This window comes from Cygnus olor, chromosome 4 (assembly GCF_009769625.2).
Source record: "Cygnus olor isolate bCygOlo1 chromosome 4, bCygOlo1.pri.v2, whole genome shotgun sequence".
Lineage (NCBI taxonomy): Eukaryota > Metazoa > Chordata > Aves > Anseriformes > Anatidae > Cygnus > Cygnus olor.
In genome coordinates this window covers 26,073,579-26,091,525 of record NC_049172.1, presented here as the reverse complement: position 1 = coordinate 26,091,525, position 17,947 = coordinate 26,073,579, and the positions used below count along the sequence as shown (strand labels likewise).

General features: G+C 37.1%; 1 long non-coding RNA gene across 1 annotated transcript in view; it reads left to right on the top strand.

The window, feature by feature from the left end:
- The first annotated feature begins 5,231 nt into the window (after window positions 1-5,231).
- Window positions 5,232-17,947, top strand: part of LOC121069918 — a 32,228-nt gene continuing 19,512 nt past the window's right edge. The window contains exon 1 of the long non-coding RNA XR_005819756.1: window positions 5,232-5,371. This is a non-coding gene — a long non-coding RNA (uncharacterized LOC121069918). The remainder of the gene's footprint in view (window positions 5,372-17,947) is intronic.

Sequence of the window (17,947 nt, the reverse complement as noted above, 5' to 3'; positions counted from 1 at the left end):
ACAGGGAGTGGGGAGAGCATCAGAAGAAGACTAGAATTAACAAGTAATTAATCCGGTAGTCCTACTGTAGTCACTTAATAAACAGGATCTCAAAAGAAATGCCTATACAGAAAGGTTCTGCTTTTGTCAGTAGGATCCCTAGTACTTACGACTGCCCTAAAGGCATGTTAAAATGCAATTGAATATGTTTTCCTCTTAGATGCCTTAGAAGGGGAAGAAATTTGGTGGCTGGAATAACATAATTGGGGATTAAAATGTTAATGAATCTCTCATTTTGCATTGTTAATGCATTTATTGAAAGATAGTTATTGATTTAATTATACTAACAAAACAAATTGCATTAAAATTGCAGTCTAACTCAGTTTTTAGCTTTGGAAATGGAAATAGGTTTTTCACCTTCAGAAAAGAAGAAAATCCGATTTCAAAGACAGGAAATCAGTTGGATTACGTTTAGAAATTTATTATGGATGCTTTTGAAATGCTATTGGCATTGAAATTGCAGAGTGCTATTATTCTCCAATGTAATTATAATGGGCTTGATTGTATAATCTTACACATCCTAGTAATAACATTTGCAGAAGTAGATATGGTCTAACTGAAATCCAGGCAGACTTAAGTTTTCTGATAACACTGTTAAAATCCTACAGTAAATTGTAAAGGAAGCAGATTTGCAGTGCTGCTGCATAATATAAGCGCAGTTTGATATGTCTAGGGAATGTAAAGATTCAAGCTACATAACAAATGATAAGGCTGCGTATGACATACTGTGTATAGACAGCAGACATTCCAGTTATGAATGGATTTTTTATTTTTTTTTTGGTAAATTTTCTTCCCAGAGTTTGGGAGACAGTCTCATAGATAATGATTTGTGGTCATAGAAAGTGGCTAAACCACAGCCGTTCAACTTGGGTATTTGGGGTATTTTATTGGATATTTTGGGTATTTAGGCCGATAAGTGGGAGTTGAGGAAGCAGAATTTCACTCCCAAACTATGGGCCAGTCCAGGATCTTGTGCCCCAGCTCTTCATTATTTTATTGCTGGCAGGAAATAAATAGAAGGTGGACCTTCACTGCTTTCTGTAAGCGTACTGACAGGCAAGCTGGCTGCTGCCCATTGACCACCACTCAGCAGAATGCACTGCATCACAGCTCCTCAGAGGCCAAGGACCTATAGCTTCAGGTGGCTTTGGAGCCATATGTCATGGAGAGCTGCTGTAGGAGCTGATCCCCTAATTGCTTTTTTTCAAATATGTCTGAAATTGGCTGATAGATCCAAACCATACTGTGTGTAAGGGATAAACACACAAACTCACAGTATGACAGCAAATGCTTTTATCTCAGGAAGCTAAATTAGAAATGGTTGAGAAAAATGTTAAAAAATAGGGCATTTTTAAAAACAGCATTTTGAAATTATATTCAGATGAAAAATGCTTTAGAAAGGTTTCTTCTATTGTGGTTAATTCTTTCTTCTTCCTCACTGATTTTTTTTCCTGTAACTACTTTTGTTACTGACTGATATTATTATTTTTCATTTGAAGAAGTGCAATAAGCTACGGAGAGGTATAGATTGACAAAAAAATAATGTGCAAAGAGAAAATGAAAGTGAAGTGAGTATGCCTACACAGTGCTTCTTCCTTTATGCTCCATGGCAAATGAAGCAAAAATGAAAGAAGAAAATCTAAAAATGAATATTGAATATATTGAATATATCAGAATTTTACAATGTCCTACCTTATCCCCAAATTGAAAACTGTGAATTATTTTATAGAAAAACAAAAGTTTAAAGGAACAATGCTAATGCATATAAAATACATTTTTGACAGAAGAATGTCAAACGTAGCATTGCTTGGTCACAGAATTCATTCAAATGCTCTAGAAAAACTCTGTTGAATGTAGTTTTTAGCCATGTTGTTCTGTGGCCAGTGGCTATTTTCTTTTCTCCATATTGGGCACTGAAACTGTTAACTGCACTTCTGTTTGAGAAGTACTGTCTTTGAACAGTTTGTTAATAATCTGCTCTTTTTGGTGGTAACTCATTCCTCTTATTCTTCCTTAGTTTCTGTAAATTTAAACGTTCCATTACACGTAAATTTTCTTGTCCTACATCATCTTTGGTAATGTGTCTGTATTTTCCACCTTCCCAATCAAACATTTTTGCTTTCTCTTGGATTTCCTTTTACTAGACAGTGATTTCCTTCACCACTCCCATTGATGTGTCTACGCTTTTTGGTAGAAAGCTGCACAGAATTATAATTTAGGTAGGAAGGAACCTCTGGCAGTCATGTAGTCCAACACAGTGCTCAAAGCAGGTCTCATCAGGCAGCGATGCTCAGACCTCTGTTTACTTTTGAGTGTCTCCAAAAGTGGAGATTCCATAACCTCTCTAGGAAATTTAATATGTTTCAAGGTATGCCCATTGCCCTTTGTCATACCACCATGCACCTTAAAGGAGAATCTGACTCCATCTTCTCTGTGTCATCCCAACATGTAGGTGTAGACACCAGTCTCTTCTCAGCTTTGTCTTCTCAGGGCTGAACAATTCCAGTTCTCTCAGCATCTCCTTTTGTGTCATGTGCTCCAGCCCCTGAATCGTTTTGGTGGCTCTGCACTGGAGCTGCTTCAGACTGTCAACTCATTTCACTCCATGGCACTTCAGACCTGTTCTCGTAAGTGATGAACAAAGGGGAAGAATCATTTTTCTTGGTTGGCAGCTATGCTCTGCTAATATAGCCGGTAGCTTAACACTGGTAGCATCTCCTTTTTCAGACTACTGATGCCCCAACTATTTACATGTCTTTTTGAGAACTATCACGAGAAGCACATAAAGGTTGAATTAAAGCTTTAGCCAGCTTTTGTCTTTCGTCTATTCTGTTTTGCCTCCTGTGTGTGTCCCCTTATTGAGAAAACAGCAGCTGGTATTGCCAGTGCCACACTGACACCTGCGGTTGTTGACTGTGACAGAGGAAACAGGTGCCCAAGCATTACCCAACCTTGGTTTTGTTCCCTTGAAGAAAGAACTATTTAAAGAAAACCTCTCGTGTAGCTCATCATGATATGCAAACCTGAGGCATGTTATGTTGTTGCATTTCCAGAACAGCTCAGTAAAGAGAAAAAAAAAATCAAACCCACAGCAATCCACAAAGTCCATTTCAGCCTTTAATTTTTTTTTTTTTTTTAACAAAACTACTTCCAAAATCATCTTAACTGTAGCTCTGACTGCATGAGATAAGGAAGAGTGCTGAGACAATCCTGTTTCTTCCTTTCAACCTACACACCTGTACCTGTGAGCAAGGGCTCTGCCTGGCAAGATGAAACTTAATATATCTCGCTTCTATTGCATATTTCCTTGAATGGTTTAATGGAATTGGCAAAGAAGGAAAGGACTTAAGGGAAGTATATAGACATTTGTCATACAATGCATACTCTGCAAAATGAAAATGTGTGTTTTAATGAAAAAAATACAGCAAATACAACAAATACAATTTAAAACTCAAAAAGTTGAAAATCATGAGTAAAAATCTTTTATACCAATTTTTTTAATGTATGCATGCATTCACTGTATTTATGTTTTATTATCATTTAGTGGAACTATTAATATTACATTTTTTTTTTCAAAGCATGTAATGGTAGTGAAACTTTCTATCTCAAAACTGTTGGAGATAGAAGACATTTTACTACAAAATACTTGAGTATTGAAAATGGCAATGCAAATTTCAACATCAGTGGACTTCAGCCATGTTTTGTTTGTTGTGCAGGAACTAGACTCTTTTCATGCTCTTGAGCTTTCTAGTGCCCAGTACTGAAGACAGCCCAGGTGATGCAGAGATTTGCTTCAGTCAGATATCTGGTAAACTAAATTTAACATTCATTCACCCACACTATGTGCTATCCACACAGGTGGCTTTTCAGTAGAACTTTTGCTGGATTAAAGGAAGGGGAGATTATTTAAATGCTTTAATAATCTAAATCTAAATCAGGGATATAGTCTCTATACTTCAGCATTATTCTTGTTACTGTTTTTGTAGATCAACAGCAGGAGATCCAATAGCCACCAGTTAGTGCTGTAGTGGTTGAGGCAAAATGTTTTATCTGTAGCCTGTATAAACTTTAGCACCACATATTCTTTGGTGCTTTTATTTTGTTTAGTAATAGAAAGCACATAAAATTCATGGAATTTGCAGAAGCTGATGTAGCAGCCTGTTTAAGTTTGCTGTGTATATAAAATGCAGTGTATATTTTGGACTAAGTCTTTCTCTCATGTTCCACCCCAGGGTATTTATTTTCTTCATAAGCAGTCATAAAATGTATTTAATGATATGATTTTTCTAGTAGAATATACTGAAGTGTGGCGTGCATTATTATTTCACTTATTTTTGCTGTTGCTTTGTTTTGACCAAAATTATGATCGGAATTATGGGGTGGTTGGTTCCACAGCCACTTTCCAAATCATATTACAATCAAACCATCCAGTTGACTTTCAAGAATACTCAATTCCAGATTTTCTAAGTGTCCATGAAGGCACTTTGACTATCTAGGTAGTCCGGAAGTCTAGTGTGAAAGGAGAGTTTAATCTGTTTTCCTTGGAGTTTAATCTATATTCCTTAGCTTCTGGAAAAGTAAGTGGATGATTCCTCCCAAGTGCAGGACAGTATGAAGGCCATAAAAAACACTATTAGCTTTTAAGTCCAGATGTGAGCTGGAGTATTGACAGCTCCATAGATTAGGGGTTTATGTCTGTGCCTTATTCAACAATTATAGCACCCATAGTTGTGGTGTTAAACTTATTCACCAAGGCTCATGATTATATCTTGAGGATAAACCACTAAGGAAATACTTCTGACTTCTCCCTGAGAATGGCTTCTCCTGTAAGAGTCAAGATGCATGAAGCAGGGATGATATTTTCCTGTTGTATTATCTCACTGAGAAGTGCAGCTCAATGCAAATAAACCATTGACTATTTCTGCAGTGCAGTGCAGACTATTTACAGCATAATAAACTGAGATAGCTATAAATACAGAGCTGTAATACCTGTAATACTGACTGCCTCATCTGGTGCACTCTTTCATGTATTAAAAAAAGAAAAAAGATATCAAAAAAGCCTTGTGCACACAAGCTAACAAAACATTTGTTTCCAGACCTTACTAATTTTGTAATTCACACTGAAGCTAACACCCTTCCCTGACAGTGACTGGGTTTCTAATTAAGGATTTAAGTCTGAACACATGCTCTTAACTCCTAGTTTAAGACTACACTGTGTGTTGCAGCTAGGTTATATATTTCCCCCAGACAAGGTTAGTAGTAAGAGTTGGTTGCAGTTGTTTCCCTGTGTTAGAAAACAAAACTGAGAGCTCCGGAAGAATCATGTTTTCAGGTATGATATTGTGGCATACAGGTACTTTTGTCATAGGTGTTTAAAGTTTTTAAGATTTCTGTTTTGCAGGAATAGTTTTCCAGCATCTCCCTCATGAGGAAAGGCTGAGGGAGCTGGGTCTCTTTAGCTTGAAGAGAAGAGGAGACTGAGGGGTGGCCTTATGAATGTTTATAAATATGTAAAGGGTGAGTGTCAGAAAGATGGAGCTAGGCTCTTCTCAGCGACATCTCATGATAGGACAAGGGGCAATGGGTGCAAGCTGGAACATAGGAGGTTTTGCTTAAATGTGAGATGAAACTTTTTTGTGGTGAGAGTGACAGAGCACTAGGGGGGCTGCCCAGGGGCTTGTGGAGTCTCCTTCTCTGGAGACATTCAAACTCCCCCTGGATGTGTTCCTGTGCGACATGATTTAGGTGTTTCTGCTCCGGCAGGGGGATTGGACTAGATGATCTTTCAAGGTCCCTTCTAATCCCTAACATTCTGTGATTCTGTGAAAGTAGTTTACTGATTAAAACTAAAGGGAAAGGAATGTCCTGAGAAGGTCAAAAATGGATTAGCTGATCCAGCAGATGGCTTTCATGCTAGTGTTCCTTAGACCTCTTTTAATGGCATATGCAAATGTTTATCTTGTTTTGGCTTTGCTTTGTACAGAAAAGTAAAAAGCGTCGAGAGGTTAAACAGAAGTTACTGTTCAGGTTAACTTAATGCTGTTCAATGAGAAAACTTAGACTGCAGTTGGGATTTAATCTGAAGGAACTTTATCAGACCACTTATGTAGTTAGAAAACACAAAGCAGCAAATTCCTAATGAAAATACTGCTTCTCATCGCGGAAAATAATCTAATTCGGTTTTCATCCTAGTAAGTGAAACTGTCATTAAGATATGGTATGTGTATATCTATCTATCTATATATATATCACTTCGTATCTACGTCCAATATACTGAATAACTAATATTATAAAATTATATTGGGCAGTAATCATGTTTAGCATGACTTTTCTTTTTCTTTTTCATTAGTGAGTAATGAATTTGTGGTCATGTGTAGAAGTCATCTGTTAGCCTTCCTTTACTTTGATATGAATTCAATGGTAAAGTCCAAGCCAAAACCTTTTGTTATCTTGAATTATTTTTAAATTTTATTTTATTTTTAACCATCCTGTAAATTAATTACTCTTTAATTCTTTGAAATGATTGAAATTTTGGTGTTCTTCCTTGCCCCATTCTCATAATCTTATGAAGGCGATGCTTTCGAATAATCCTATGTAGAAAAGCTTCTACTGTATTACTTCGCTTACTTTTAGGGTGCATTGTTTAAACGAGTAATATAGGTCAGTGCTACAAGTGTTCCCAGTAATTTCTTAGTCTTGCAAAGAGAAAACAAATTATCCAACCTGTAAAATGAATTTGTTGATTCTGGGTCCTATATATGTTATCATTGATCAAAAGTGATAGGAGTTTAAAAGGGATTGAGTAGCTGGAAGTATTATTTCCCTTATCATTTAAATTTGTAAACTACAAAGCTAGTTTACTATCCAGGCTTTTTTTCTCTGGAGAGTAGTTTGATTAAAATAATAAATACCATGTCTGGCATGCTCTGCTTTCTGCATCAGCATCTGATTTGATAATACGTAAAAATTAACTTTGCTTTGGGACCTATTTCAGGGGCGTGGATGTCAAAAGCACTTTTTTTTTTTGCTACACTTTAGGACTGCAAACTGAATTCCTACAGCATTATCTGTGAGATGCTAATTGGCTAAAAAATATATCCTGTCTCCCCGTGATAATTTTCATCAACAGTGATGTAGAGATGTAAAATATGCGGCTGAAATCCCATAATTTCTTGAGGGAGCTTTCCACTGTATTTCTTGAGCCCTCTTGATAAGGCCAAACTTGCATGAAAAAAATACTTCATGCAAGACAAACTGAATTACTTCAAGGCAGGAAGGAGGAAACACTTAAAGGAGCGTGCAAGGACACACAGCATTTCCAGACTGCAGATCAAGGGAGTATAGTAACATGCTGGGGGAAGAGTTTCTTTTTCATCTGGATAACTGTGAATGTACCAGATGCCAGCTTTTTCTTAATGTGGTGAGTGAGTTTTTGCAGCCTTTGGAAAGGTGAGCATTCAGGTTGACAGGCTGCCTAGTGCATGGAAGAGATGTGTCAGTAAACAAACTTCAGCAGTCGCATGAAGTGCTGACACATGAGTGAAGTCAGGTTATCGTGGTTTCAAGGTGTTATACAGGATAACAAGGACCTATGTCTTGCTTTTGAAGAGGAAGTAGGGATAGAAACTATTGAATACTGAATGTCATAGCTATGAATATGGCACAAGGACAAAAAGAAATGTTGTGCCTCAAATATAAGGCAAAAAACAAACCCTGTAATATAAATGAAATGGAACATAGTGATTGATTTTTGAATGTGTTTATTCTGTATTGTACTTAATATTCTATATTGAATTTAATAAAAAAAAAAGAAATATTAGTGGTGCTACAGTCATCTAATATATATATCCAAATGTCATAATGGTATATATAGTGTGGGGGGGGACATGAATAGAGTAACATTTTCAGTATATTTTTTCAGAGTATAACTTTTTAAAGCATCTTGCGTAAACAGATGAGATTAAAACTGTGGTTTTCATCAGGCAGCATGTTTTCCTTTTTATGGAATACTTTTCTTCGTAAGTATTTTTACTCCAAGTTACATTTCAAAGCAACAGTGATTTTCTTATTTTTATTATAACTTTGTTGTTTTTGTGCTAAATTGAATATTTACTTTCCCTGTGTGTATGTATATTAAGTTAGAGGGCTTCCATTTAAGTCCTGAGTTTCATAAAGGAAACAAATGGTAATGTGATGTTTTATGCCAATATTAATCAAATACTACCGACTAGTCATCTTTCTTGCTTGTATCATTTCTGGCATGTACACAAAGCCTCTAACATTAATTCAGGCATACTGGATATGTATATTTCAATGCTTGAGATTACTTCCTACTACTACTGTTGCATACGAACACAGAAATGTGCTTTTTTTTTTTTTTTAAGCTCTTCCTGATAAAATGCTACCATTCAGCAATCCTCTATGTGAATGCAGAGCTGGTTAATGGGATCAGGCTGAAAGTGTTGTTTGTAATGACTTTAATGGAGATCACTGATTTACAGTGCCTGAAGAAGGAAGTGAAAACATCTTATGAAGAAAGCTGGAGGATTGCGAAGTCATCTGTTTGTTTCAGAGAAGCATTGCATACTTAAGTGAATCCAGCAGTCTGTGTAAAGGACTGTGTTACTACTTAGAAACAGAGTCCTGGAAAACCTGTGTACTCCTAGCTTATGAGTTTAACCTGCAGCTCTAAGCTGCTCCTTACTGAAGGAGGTGTGCTCAGTTACTGTTTAGTGAAGTGACTGAGTTGTGTTCAAACACAGCTTAGGACAGGGTTGTTGTTTCTGCTCAGCATCCTTGACATGCATTGTCAGTAATTTCTGCCAGGGTTGGGGTGACAGGTGGGTTCTGTAACTGCAGTCTGGGGCTTTTTTTGGTTTCATCCTATGACAGGCAAGCATCAGGGAGTGATTTAGTGAATAATAATGTAGCTAATTGTATATAAGAAAATGAGTGCAAGTTTTTTGTAGCTCATAGCCTTTATGCTGCTTAAATGTTATACACATCTGTAGTCCACTTCTATATGTATATACTACCACGAGTCATTAGAGGACATCTCCCTCAGAGCTTGGTCCACCGGCCTTGCACACATCAAAACCATCACAGGGTCCTGTATCACTCTGTTGCATGGTTCCTAGAAAGTATTGCTCTCTGCCTGGCACAGAGGTGAAACAATCCCCAAGAGCAATAAATTACTAATTAGTCACATATTTTCATGAAATATTAACACATTAATCCTCCTGCATTGTGCTTAATGCTGCTAAATGAGTTGGTAACTGAATGAGTGAGTTAAAGCCAATATGGTCTATGTAGTACAGCAAAGTGCTGTTCGACAGCATGATTATAAATTAGAGTAAAGGGTAATTTATATCTTCTTATGGCCTCTTCTTGGCATGTATCCTGAACAATCAATGTGTAATTTACCATACAGACTAGTTACATTCATGGATGTGAAGTGGAAATGTCACTATGTGAGCTTGCGTAAAGCCGCTGCCTGAGCTCAGGCAACTTTGCATGAGTCATGTGCTGTGGCAAATAATATCAAGGGAATAAAAACCATGTTACATCCATGAGCTTTCTAATGTGATCTACAACTCCTAACACCACTCAATGATCTTTTGTATTCGTTGATGCATAGTAAACAAGGGACTTGATTGAAAAAAGACTTTTCTTTTAATCTATACAGATGGAACAGTTGGCAGCCAAGGTTATTTATAGCTAGTGCTTTTTTGCTTCTTAGAAGAAAGATGTCCAGACTGTTTTGTTTTTCAAGTTTGTTGTCAAAGCGTACCTTAAAATGGCAGTTAACTTCTCAGCCAGAATCCTTAAATATTTTTTGTTTGATTGATTAGCAATTATATTGCAGCGTTCACCCAGTATCTGGAATATGGGCCATTTTTTTCTTTCCTCCTTCCTCTCTGTTGCTTTGCTCTTCCTGCAGACACTAGGAGGGATACAGGAGACAACCTGCATTTTATCTGCAGGCTTTATAAAGTGAATAGTGACAAGTCAAATTATTGCTAATCCTAATGGTAGTACAGGGCTTATTTGGGACTAAGCTCTGGGCTGAACGTGGGGTGGCAAAAATCTCTCTAAGTATGGGCAAATCTCTTCATTTAATGCTTTTGTAGAGAAAATAGTCAGTTTAGGAATAGAGAGGATAAGGAGTTGGTATAGGTCTCTGGTTAGTGTGCCAGCTGACACTACTGACTGATAGAAAGGATCTTGAAGTTTGCAGGTAGTGCAACACATTCTGAGACTGTGAAACTCTATTTGTAAATTTCTGTGTTCACCCATTAAATCCTCAGAGATGTGAAGTCTTTCCCTCCCCTCACAGGAAAAAAGGTTGTAGCAGAAGAAAGGCTTTTTAAATGTATATATATTTTTTTTCTTTACTGGAGTGTGAGACAGGATGGGAGTGGCTGGTAAGATGCCTGGTGGCACTTACGTGAATCAGTACTTTCACACGTGATTAGAATTCTGTTCCTTTGCAGGGAATCAGTTTCAGTTTAAATATACTAGTGGGAAGAGCCTGAAGTGCATGTTTGTGGGGGCAGACAGAGACAAGTCATAACTCTGAGGGCAAAACATGGGTTTTCCTTCTCTCTACAGTAGCTCAAAGTTTTGTCACCTGCATACCTGGAAAAACAGCCCCAAGCCAAAATAACAAATCTGATGTAAAGCTCGGGGAGCAGCTATGGACAGGGAGATCAGTGGTTATTCAGAAAAAAATGTCTAGTGGAGAAGCTCCGAGTCATATTCTTAGCACTATGAGAACATGCATTAATGCGGCTTTATGAACTTAGCTGCCAAACTAATGCAGCACCACGCCTCTGTTCCTAAAGGGTAGAAATAAATATGGAAGAGGACGGATCTGAAAAGCTTTCTCCTTATATGTTTCTTTTATTAGGTGAAAGGTACAATATGTCTTAACCTGTGCTATAACCATATGAATCCTTTATGATACAGTTTTCACTCCAATCATATGGGATCAGCTGAGAGGATGAACTGAGCTCAGAGCTGACGCTCTTCTGGGAAAATGAGTGTCTCACTGTCACTTCATTCCTTTGCTGTTCTAACGCCCGTTTCTATTCATTGTTTCTCCATTTGAGTTTGACTCCTGTATTCACAGCTATTATTTTAACGTGCACCTGAAACTCCTGTGACTTCTGCATGTCAGAGAAGGAGCACAATAACTTGAAAACTTGTCAGTCATGACTGAAATAATGTCATGACAAAGACAAGAACTGAAATAATTTCTTTTCAGAACAGTGTGGCTTTTTGAGTGTAGCATTGAGTATGACCCGCGTCCTTGGGCAAGAAATTGTTTTTCTGTGTTAGTTACTCATCTGAATGACACTGACACTAGTTTCTTTGTAAAATGCTTTGAGTTGTGCTGGTAAGAAGTGCAATTTCAAAGCAAAGATTCATTATTATTCTCTTTTATGCTGCACGATTTTCACAGAGCTGCTGCAAACAAAGGAATTATTAAGGCTTCTCAAGAGATGATGCAAGTATCTATTCTTATTCTAGTCCCCCATAGTGAGCTGGGCTTCAGCACAATTAAGAAAGGGAATTCTAACCATGGTTACCTCGTTTTAAAATGCAACTTACTTTGTTCTGGGGATTTTTATTTCCTTAACTCAACCTTTTTTGTGTTAGTCAGTACCGTGATCGAAAAGATTCTGGAGAACAAGCCCACAGTTTTCCATGCTGTTTGGTTTATTATTGGAGGGAAAACATGAGAGGGATATTTTCAAAACTTTTTTTCCTTCCCCTTTTGGAAGGCTAGAAATTGTCAAACCAAGCAGTTTTCTCATAGAAGTGGTGAAACAGGCCCTCTAACATCATCTTCTATTCTAGGATGATTCACTAGAGTTGGAGAAAAGTCTCCGTAGTGAAGAGACTTGCTGAGGTATACAGTTCTCTGAACTTGTGGCACTGAAGATGACAAGTGGCCTTTCTATTTCGTTCTTGAAAAAACTTTCAGTAGTTATGAGAGATGGCTGTCTCCATTTAGACTTTGAAGATCATTTTGTGTAAATATGGACTTACAGCCTATGATCCAAGAAAAAGCTAGGCTGACTCAGAAAGAGTCACATACTTACAGTGAAAACAGGTGGTATGTTTGCCTAGGCAAAACCCTCAACTGAATTGACATGTGTGAGGACAGGTTCCATTTTAACTGAAGGTTTAGAGCAATTTCCGGAAACTATTATTCTTGGTTTAAATATAGAAAAGTGGAAGAGTTTGAATCTTGGTGTCCTACATAGTTTATAGAAAAATTCTGTACATCGGTGTACAGCATAAAAGTATTATAGGATAGGAGATGTCCCAGTACTTCAAACTTTTTGGAGAAACACTGTTTACTTGATGTACACACAGCAGAGTTCCTGGGCACGAGTCCCAAGAGATCTACCTGGAAAGGAAAGAATTATCCTGTAAGTGATTTTCTTTATTTTTGAGGACTATGAATCTCATCAGCACTGATGGTCACTTAAGCAGGAAACCACTCATCATGTTGTTTTTGTGACTTGTGCTCATATCACCAAAAATTTTTTATGCATTTTTAAATGTGTTCTTTGCTTAGATTCAGCGTTATTCCTTGAGTTTCACAAGCTTAAGTTAGACCTCTTATTAGCCTGAGCCTATGAATATATTGGCCTCTATGTGCCTTTGATCTTGGAGCTGGTAACTGGATCATTCAGGGGAGCAGAACTTGAAGATATTGAATGGGAAAGTAAAATGGTTAAGTGGAAAGTCCTGAACAGTGACTTTATTTATCAGGTAAATCAAAGATACTGCAACTAAGTTGCAGTGAAGACAAGATAAGCCATGGAGAGTACTAAATGACACATGATAGTGTGTCAAATTTAAACTTACAGCTAATAGGGGTGCTGTTAAACACATCTTGCAGTATTTCTATGCTCCGTGATAGCCTTTTTTTTTTTAAGACTAAATTCTGGGTGTTGGACTATACCATGAAGTCTTACAAGTTAAGCATGCACTTCTTGTTAAGTATGTGACTTTTTGAACAGTTCACTCTTGCAGAATTTTGTTTCTTGCACTTGGCTTGAATGCATGTATCTATTTGAATTTGGATTAAATTTGTTAAATTGCCAGGGGGTGGGAGGGGAGGAGGGCATTAAAGTCAAGCAATAATCACTAAACATTATTCATTAGGTGAAAGTTCAGAATTACAAATACTGTAGGTAGAAATAGAAAGAAGAAAATCATAAATGGAAGACATTTCACACAGTCAGTGGTCTATTAAACTCTGCAGTGCAAGTAGAAGTGTTCTCAAAATAATAACTCCGCTCATGTCATTGCGCGGTATGTCATCTACACGTACCAGCTTTAGATTGCTTTGATATTTGCCCAACAAATCTTCCAATTTCTCTTCAATGATATTTGAATTATTTAAGGGTTCTTTTTTTCTTTTTTTCCCCTCTTCTTTTAGAGAGCAGGAATTTAGGAATGACTTGGCAGTGTGACCCTGACCATTAACATATAAATAATGTAAGCTGGTCTGTACTTTGAGAGAGATGATTGGCTCTGTAAAGATATTTGAACAAATGTGTTCGCTATTTAATCCTCATCCATATGAAAAGTAATACTAGAAGCAGCCTATAGAAGATAAACTAATAAATCTTTGCAAGAACTATGGGTGCCTGTGATTTTTATTTTGAAAAAGCAGTGAATAAAGGGTATGTATTAGGGAGCAAAATATTGTTTGATAAACCTGTCATTTCTATGTGCTGAAAAAAATATGACTCTTGGGGACTTATTGATGCAGAGATGATGGTCATTTTTATTTTAGTAACAAATCATACTATGACAGATTCAAAGGTACATGATAAATAATGAGATAGGAAGTTTTAGGTGGCAAATCTGAGAAAAGATTCCGTTTATAGAATAACATTTACATTTAATTTGTTTTAAATCATAGAGGTATATTCGTAGCTGGATGCTTGTGTCTGATGGGGAGAGAATATCAGGGTCTTAAGCCAAAGCATATTTCAGTGACCGAAGTGTGAGGGAAGTGCAGGGCACTGCTTATGTGACACTTCTACTTACTGAAAATAGATTTTACATTCTAGTTCCTTAAATTAATTATTCAAAATGCTGAAACAACTAAATTTGGTTCATTTTTTCATTGACTTAGAAGTGGCATGACCTACAGTGTGTAAAGCCAGGCCATTTACCTCCATTTGCAGCTCTCCAATGATCTGGTCTGAGACCTAGTCTTGACTTCGTTTCCTTCCTTCTTTGACCTTCTTTTGCCTTACATAGAGATTACCATCTGGTGCAGACGATGTCCTCTCTTATGAACAATTTCTGTCTATGGTGCTTTTTGAAGGCTGGTAAGTCCACCATCCAGGTAAAATGCTTTCCTTTTGTAAATAAAAACCCATGAAAGCCATTTCAGGTTTGGCTGGAACCTGTGTTCTCACATGTTCTTTGGGTTAGTAGATTGCCAAATGTTCCAGAGTGGGTGCCTTGGCCTCTGGATTGTATGTGAGAACCAAATTGTAAGGGCTCGTGCAGAAGGTAAGGAACTGTAAAAATTAGCGGAAGGAGGAGGTTTGGTCATTTTGGAAGACACTGCTATATAATGAGGCACACCTAACTGAACTGCCTGGTATGGTACATTCATACCACAGGATCTTTCTTGTGCTATGAATGTATTGTGAATAGTGAATAACAGCAGTGAGGCAGTGTTATCTTGAAGGTATTGTCTCAAGTGTTGCCTGCTTTTAAAAGCTCATTTGAAACCTGAAGGAAGAAGTTGCACAGAAGGAAGAATCAGGAGCAAGATCTCACTAGTTACCACCTGGTAGTGAAGCTTGGAATCTTGCTATTGCAGATGTTTTTTTAAAAAATAAAAAAATTCTTGATACAAAGAGTTGCTTCCAAACAGGCCAGAAACCGAAGTAGTGAATATGCAATATTTTTAAATAAGTGTCTTATGTGATTAGTTATTGGAGTAATTCCCAGTATATCAAAGGACTAATGCAATAGTTAATTTATATAGCAACCTGTTAGTACACTCAGTCTTTGGAGAGCTCAAAACATATTAGCAAAGAGAGTATAGAAGAATAGCACCTGACAGTAATAACTTGAGGTGTTTGGTCTTTAGAGCACTTTCAAATGTTAAGCTGCTGAATCTTGCCTTGTGTATCGCAGGGTTTCTGGAGTCTTTAAAATTCTGGTACTACAGGTCTTGCCTTAAAGTAATGTCAAACAAACATCTAAAAGCATGGCAATCCTGCAAAGCATATATTTTGTGCTCATGGGAATGCTTAAATTCATTAAATCACATCCTCTTCCTGCAGAGAAAGATAAACACACCCACTTCTGTCTTTCCTTTGTCTAGACTGATGGGTAAATAAAGATAGGAGCTATCAAGAATCTGAGTCTGATTATTTTCAGATAAAAATCAGCCATATATTGAATTTTACATTTTTCTTGTGTCTGGGGGTCACAGTTTTCCTTAACAGAAAACTCTGCTGTTAATAATAGCAATAGCTGTCCCAATCCCCATACTTCTTTATTTCCCCAAGCCAATTGATATTTTAAGTCTGATTTAGGTATTAGATGCTAGTAAGCATTCTAGCTGAATTTATCAAGATAAAAAACTAAGCATATATTCACTTTGTAGTTTTCTGACTGTCTGGGATTTGGGTACAATCATAGCTTTCCAATCATAGGCTAATTTATTTTGATTCTTCTCTCTTTTTTAATGTAAAATTTTTATTTTCTCTAGTTCTTTCTATAATCCCATTAACTGATAGTTAGTAAAAACACTGAAGATTTCTAACTGACAATACAGCATGAGGCTTTCAAAATGAGTGACCCAATTTACACGCAGGACAAAAGCTCATTTCGTTGTGATACTGGCTTTGAATCAAATATGCTGAGAGAGACCTGATTTGGGGTTTGCATTTCAAAACAACAATAAAGCCTTAAGCCATCACTAAAAGTCTAGTATTCTCTGAATTTTTAGTCAACCTTCAAACTGACTTAGCATCTCAAAAAATGTTTCACCTTAATTTACACAGAAGGAACAGTACATTTTTAATAAAACACAGAACCCTTGTAATGATTAGCAAAGCCTGTTTTTCATTTCAGTCACTTGCTAGTAAAATATATATATATATATATGATTTTGTTTCTGATGTGTGTTGTGCTTCTGGAACAGAAGAGACTATCATTAGTTGAAATTCTTAAGACTGCATTTCTTAGTGTCGCATTATCATTATTTCCTTGGGACTACTTACAGGAAAAAAATGGACTGACGCTGGCAGCTGTATTTGTGAGGTTATTAACATTTTATATGGTTTGCAAAAATAGAATTTATTTCAGCTTCCAAAAACTAAATTCCCTGAACTGTAGAGTTTTTTCCTCTCTCATAGTACTGTGTATATAACTAGATAATTGATGCTGAAAGAACAGGTTCATGTAATTACAAATAAGACTTGCTGAATATAGTGTTTCATTTATTTGAATAAAAAAACGCATTGCTTCTGATATGTGTATTTAACTAGCACTTCATACAAGGAACTCAGAGTTTTCACAAGAGAATAAAGAAATTTTCAGAAGATATCTTTCATAGGATTGCAGCATATTAAGACCGACTTGTAGCTGAATAACATTGATTTAGCATTCAAAATATTTGAAAATGATTTGTATTATAATAGCAAATGCTGTGTGTCACCTCCCTAGTTTCAGCAAAAATTAAAGTTTAAAAGAAATTGAAATACAAGCAGCAAAGACATGCGGAACTAAAATGCTAAAAAAAAATCAAGTACTAAAAATATTGTTATGGAAATGTATTGCAAAAGTTTTAAAAGGAATTGTAGTAGATGATGTTTAAATGTAGGTTAGCATTGCTATTTTTATTATCTTTTAAATATTTCTCCTTAAGCAGGAATATTAAATCTCCATCAGAAAGCTTCACAGAGAACTGTTGTTCTCCAAACTCTCCTTGTGTTTGAGGGCAGTAGGATAGCACTAGCAAAACTGCCATTTTTTCCCCTTAATTTCCTGGTAAGTGAATGTTAGTACACCTTAGGAAAATTGTTGGCCTTCTCAGCTGTCAGGAGTCAGAGGAGGAAGGAGAAGAGGTTGATATTCTGTTGAAATGAGTGCAATGAACCTATATGTATGGGTGCCATGAAGATGCACCCATAGCTGGTGTAGGATCACTGTGCTTTTAGCGTCCTTTGGAGAAAAGGGAGGTTGAAATAATTTGAGAGATATAATTCTCTTGGAGCTTGTAACTGAGAACGCTTCTCTCTTGCATCTATTTTAAAGAGGATTTTCTGAAGTGTTAGGTAGGATCTTAATGAAGTTATTTACACAGACACACCATATTGCAAATGGTGTACAAAACTGAATCACAGAATGGCCGAAGTTGGCAGGGACCTCTAAAGATCACCTAGTCCAACCCCCTGCCGAGCAGGATCACCTAGAGCACATTGTGCAGGATGGCATCCATGCGGGTTCTGAGTATCTCCAGAGAAGGAGACTCCACAACCTCTCTGGGCAGCCTGTCCCAGTGCTCTGTCACCCTCACAGTAAAGAAGTGCCCTCTCATATTGAGCTGGAACCTTCAGTGCTTCAGTTTGTGTCCATTGCCTCTAGTCCTGCCGGTGAGCACAACTGAAAAGAGACCGGCTCCATCCTCTCAACACCCTCCCCTCAGATATTTATATATATTTATGAGATCTGCCCTCAGTCTTCTCTTTTCCAGGCTAAACAGACTCAGCTCTTTCAGCCTGTCCTCATACAACAGGTGCTCCGGTCCTTTAATCATCTTAGTAGCCCTCCTCTGAACTCGCTCCAGTAGTACTGGGGAGCCCAGAACTGAACACAACACTCAACTTAGCGATCACTTCTGCTTACA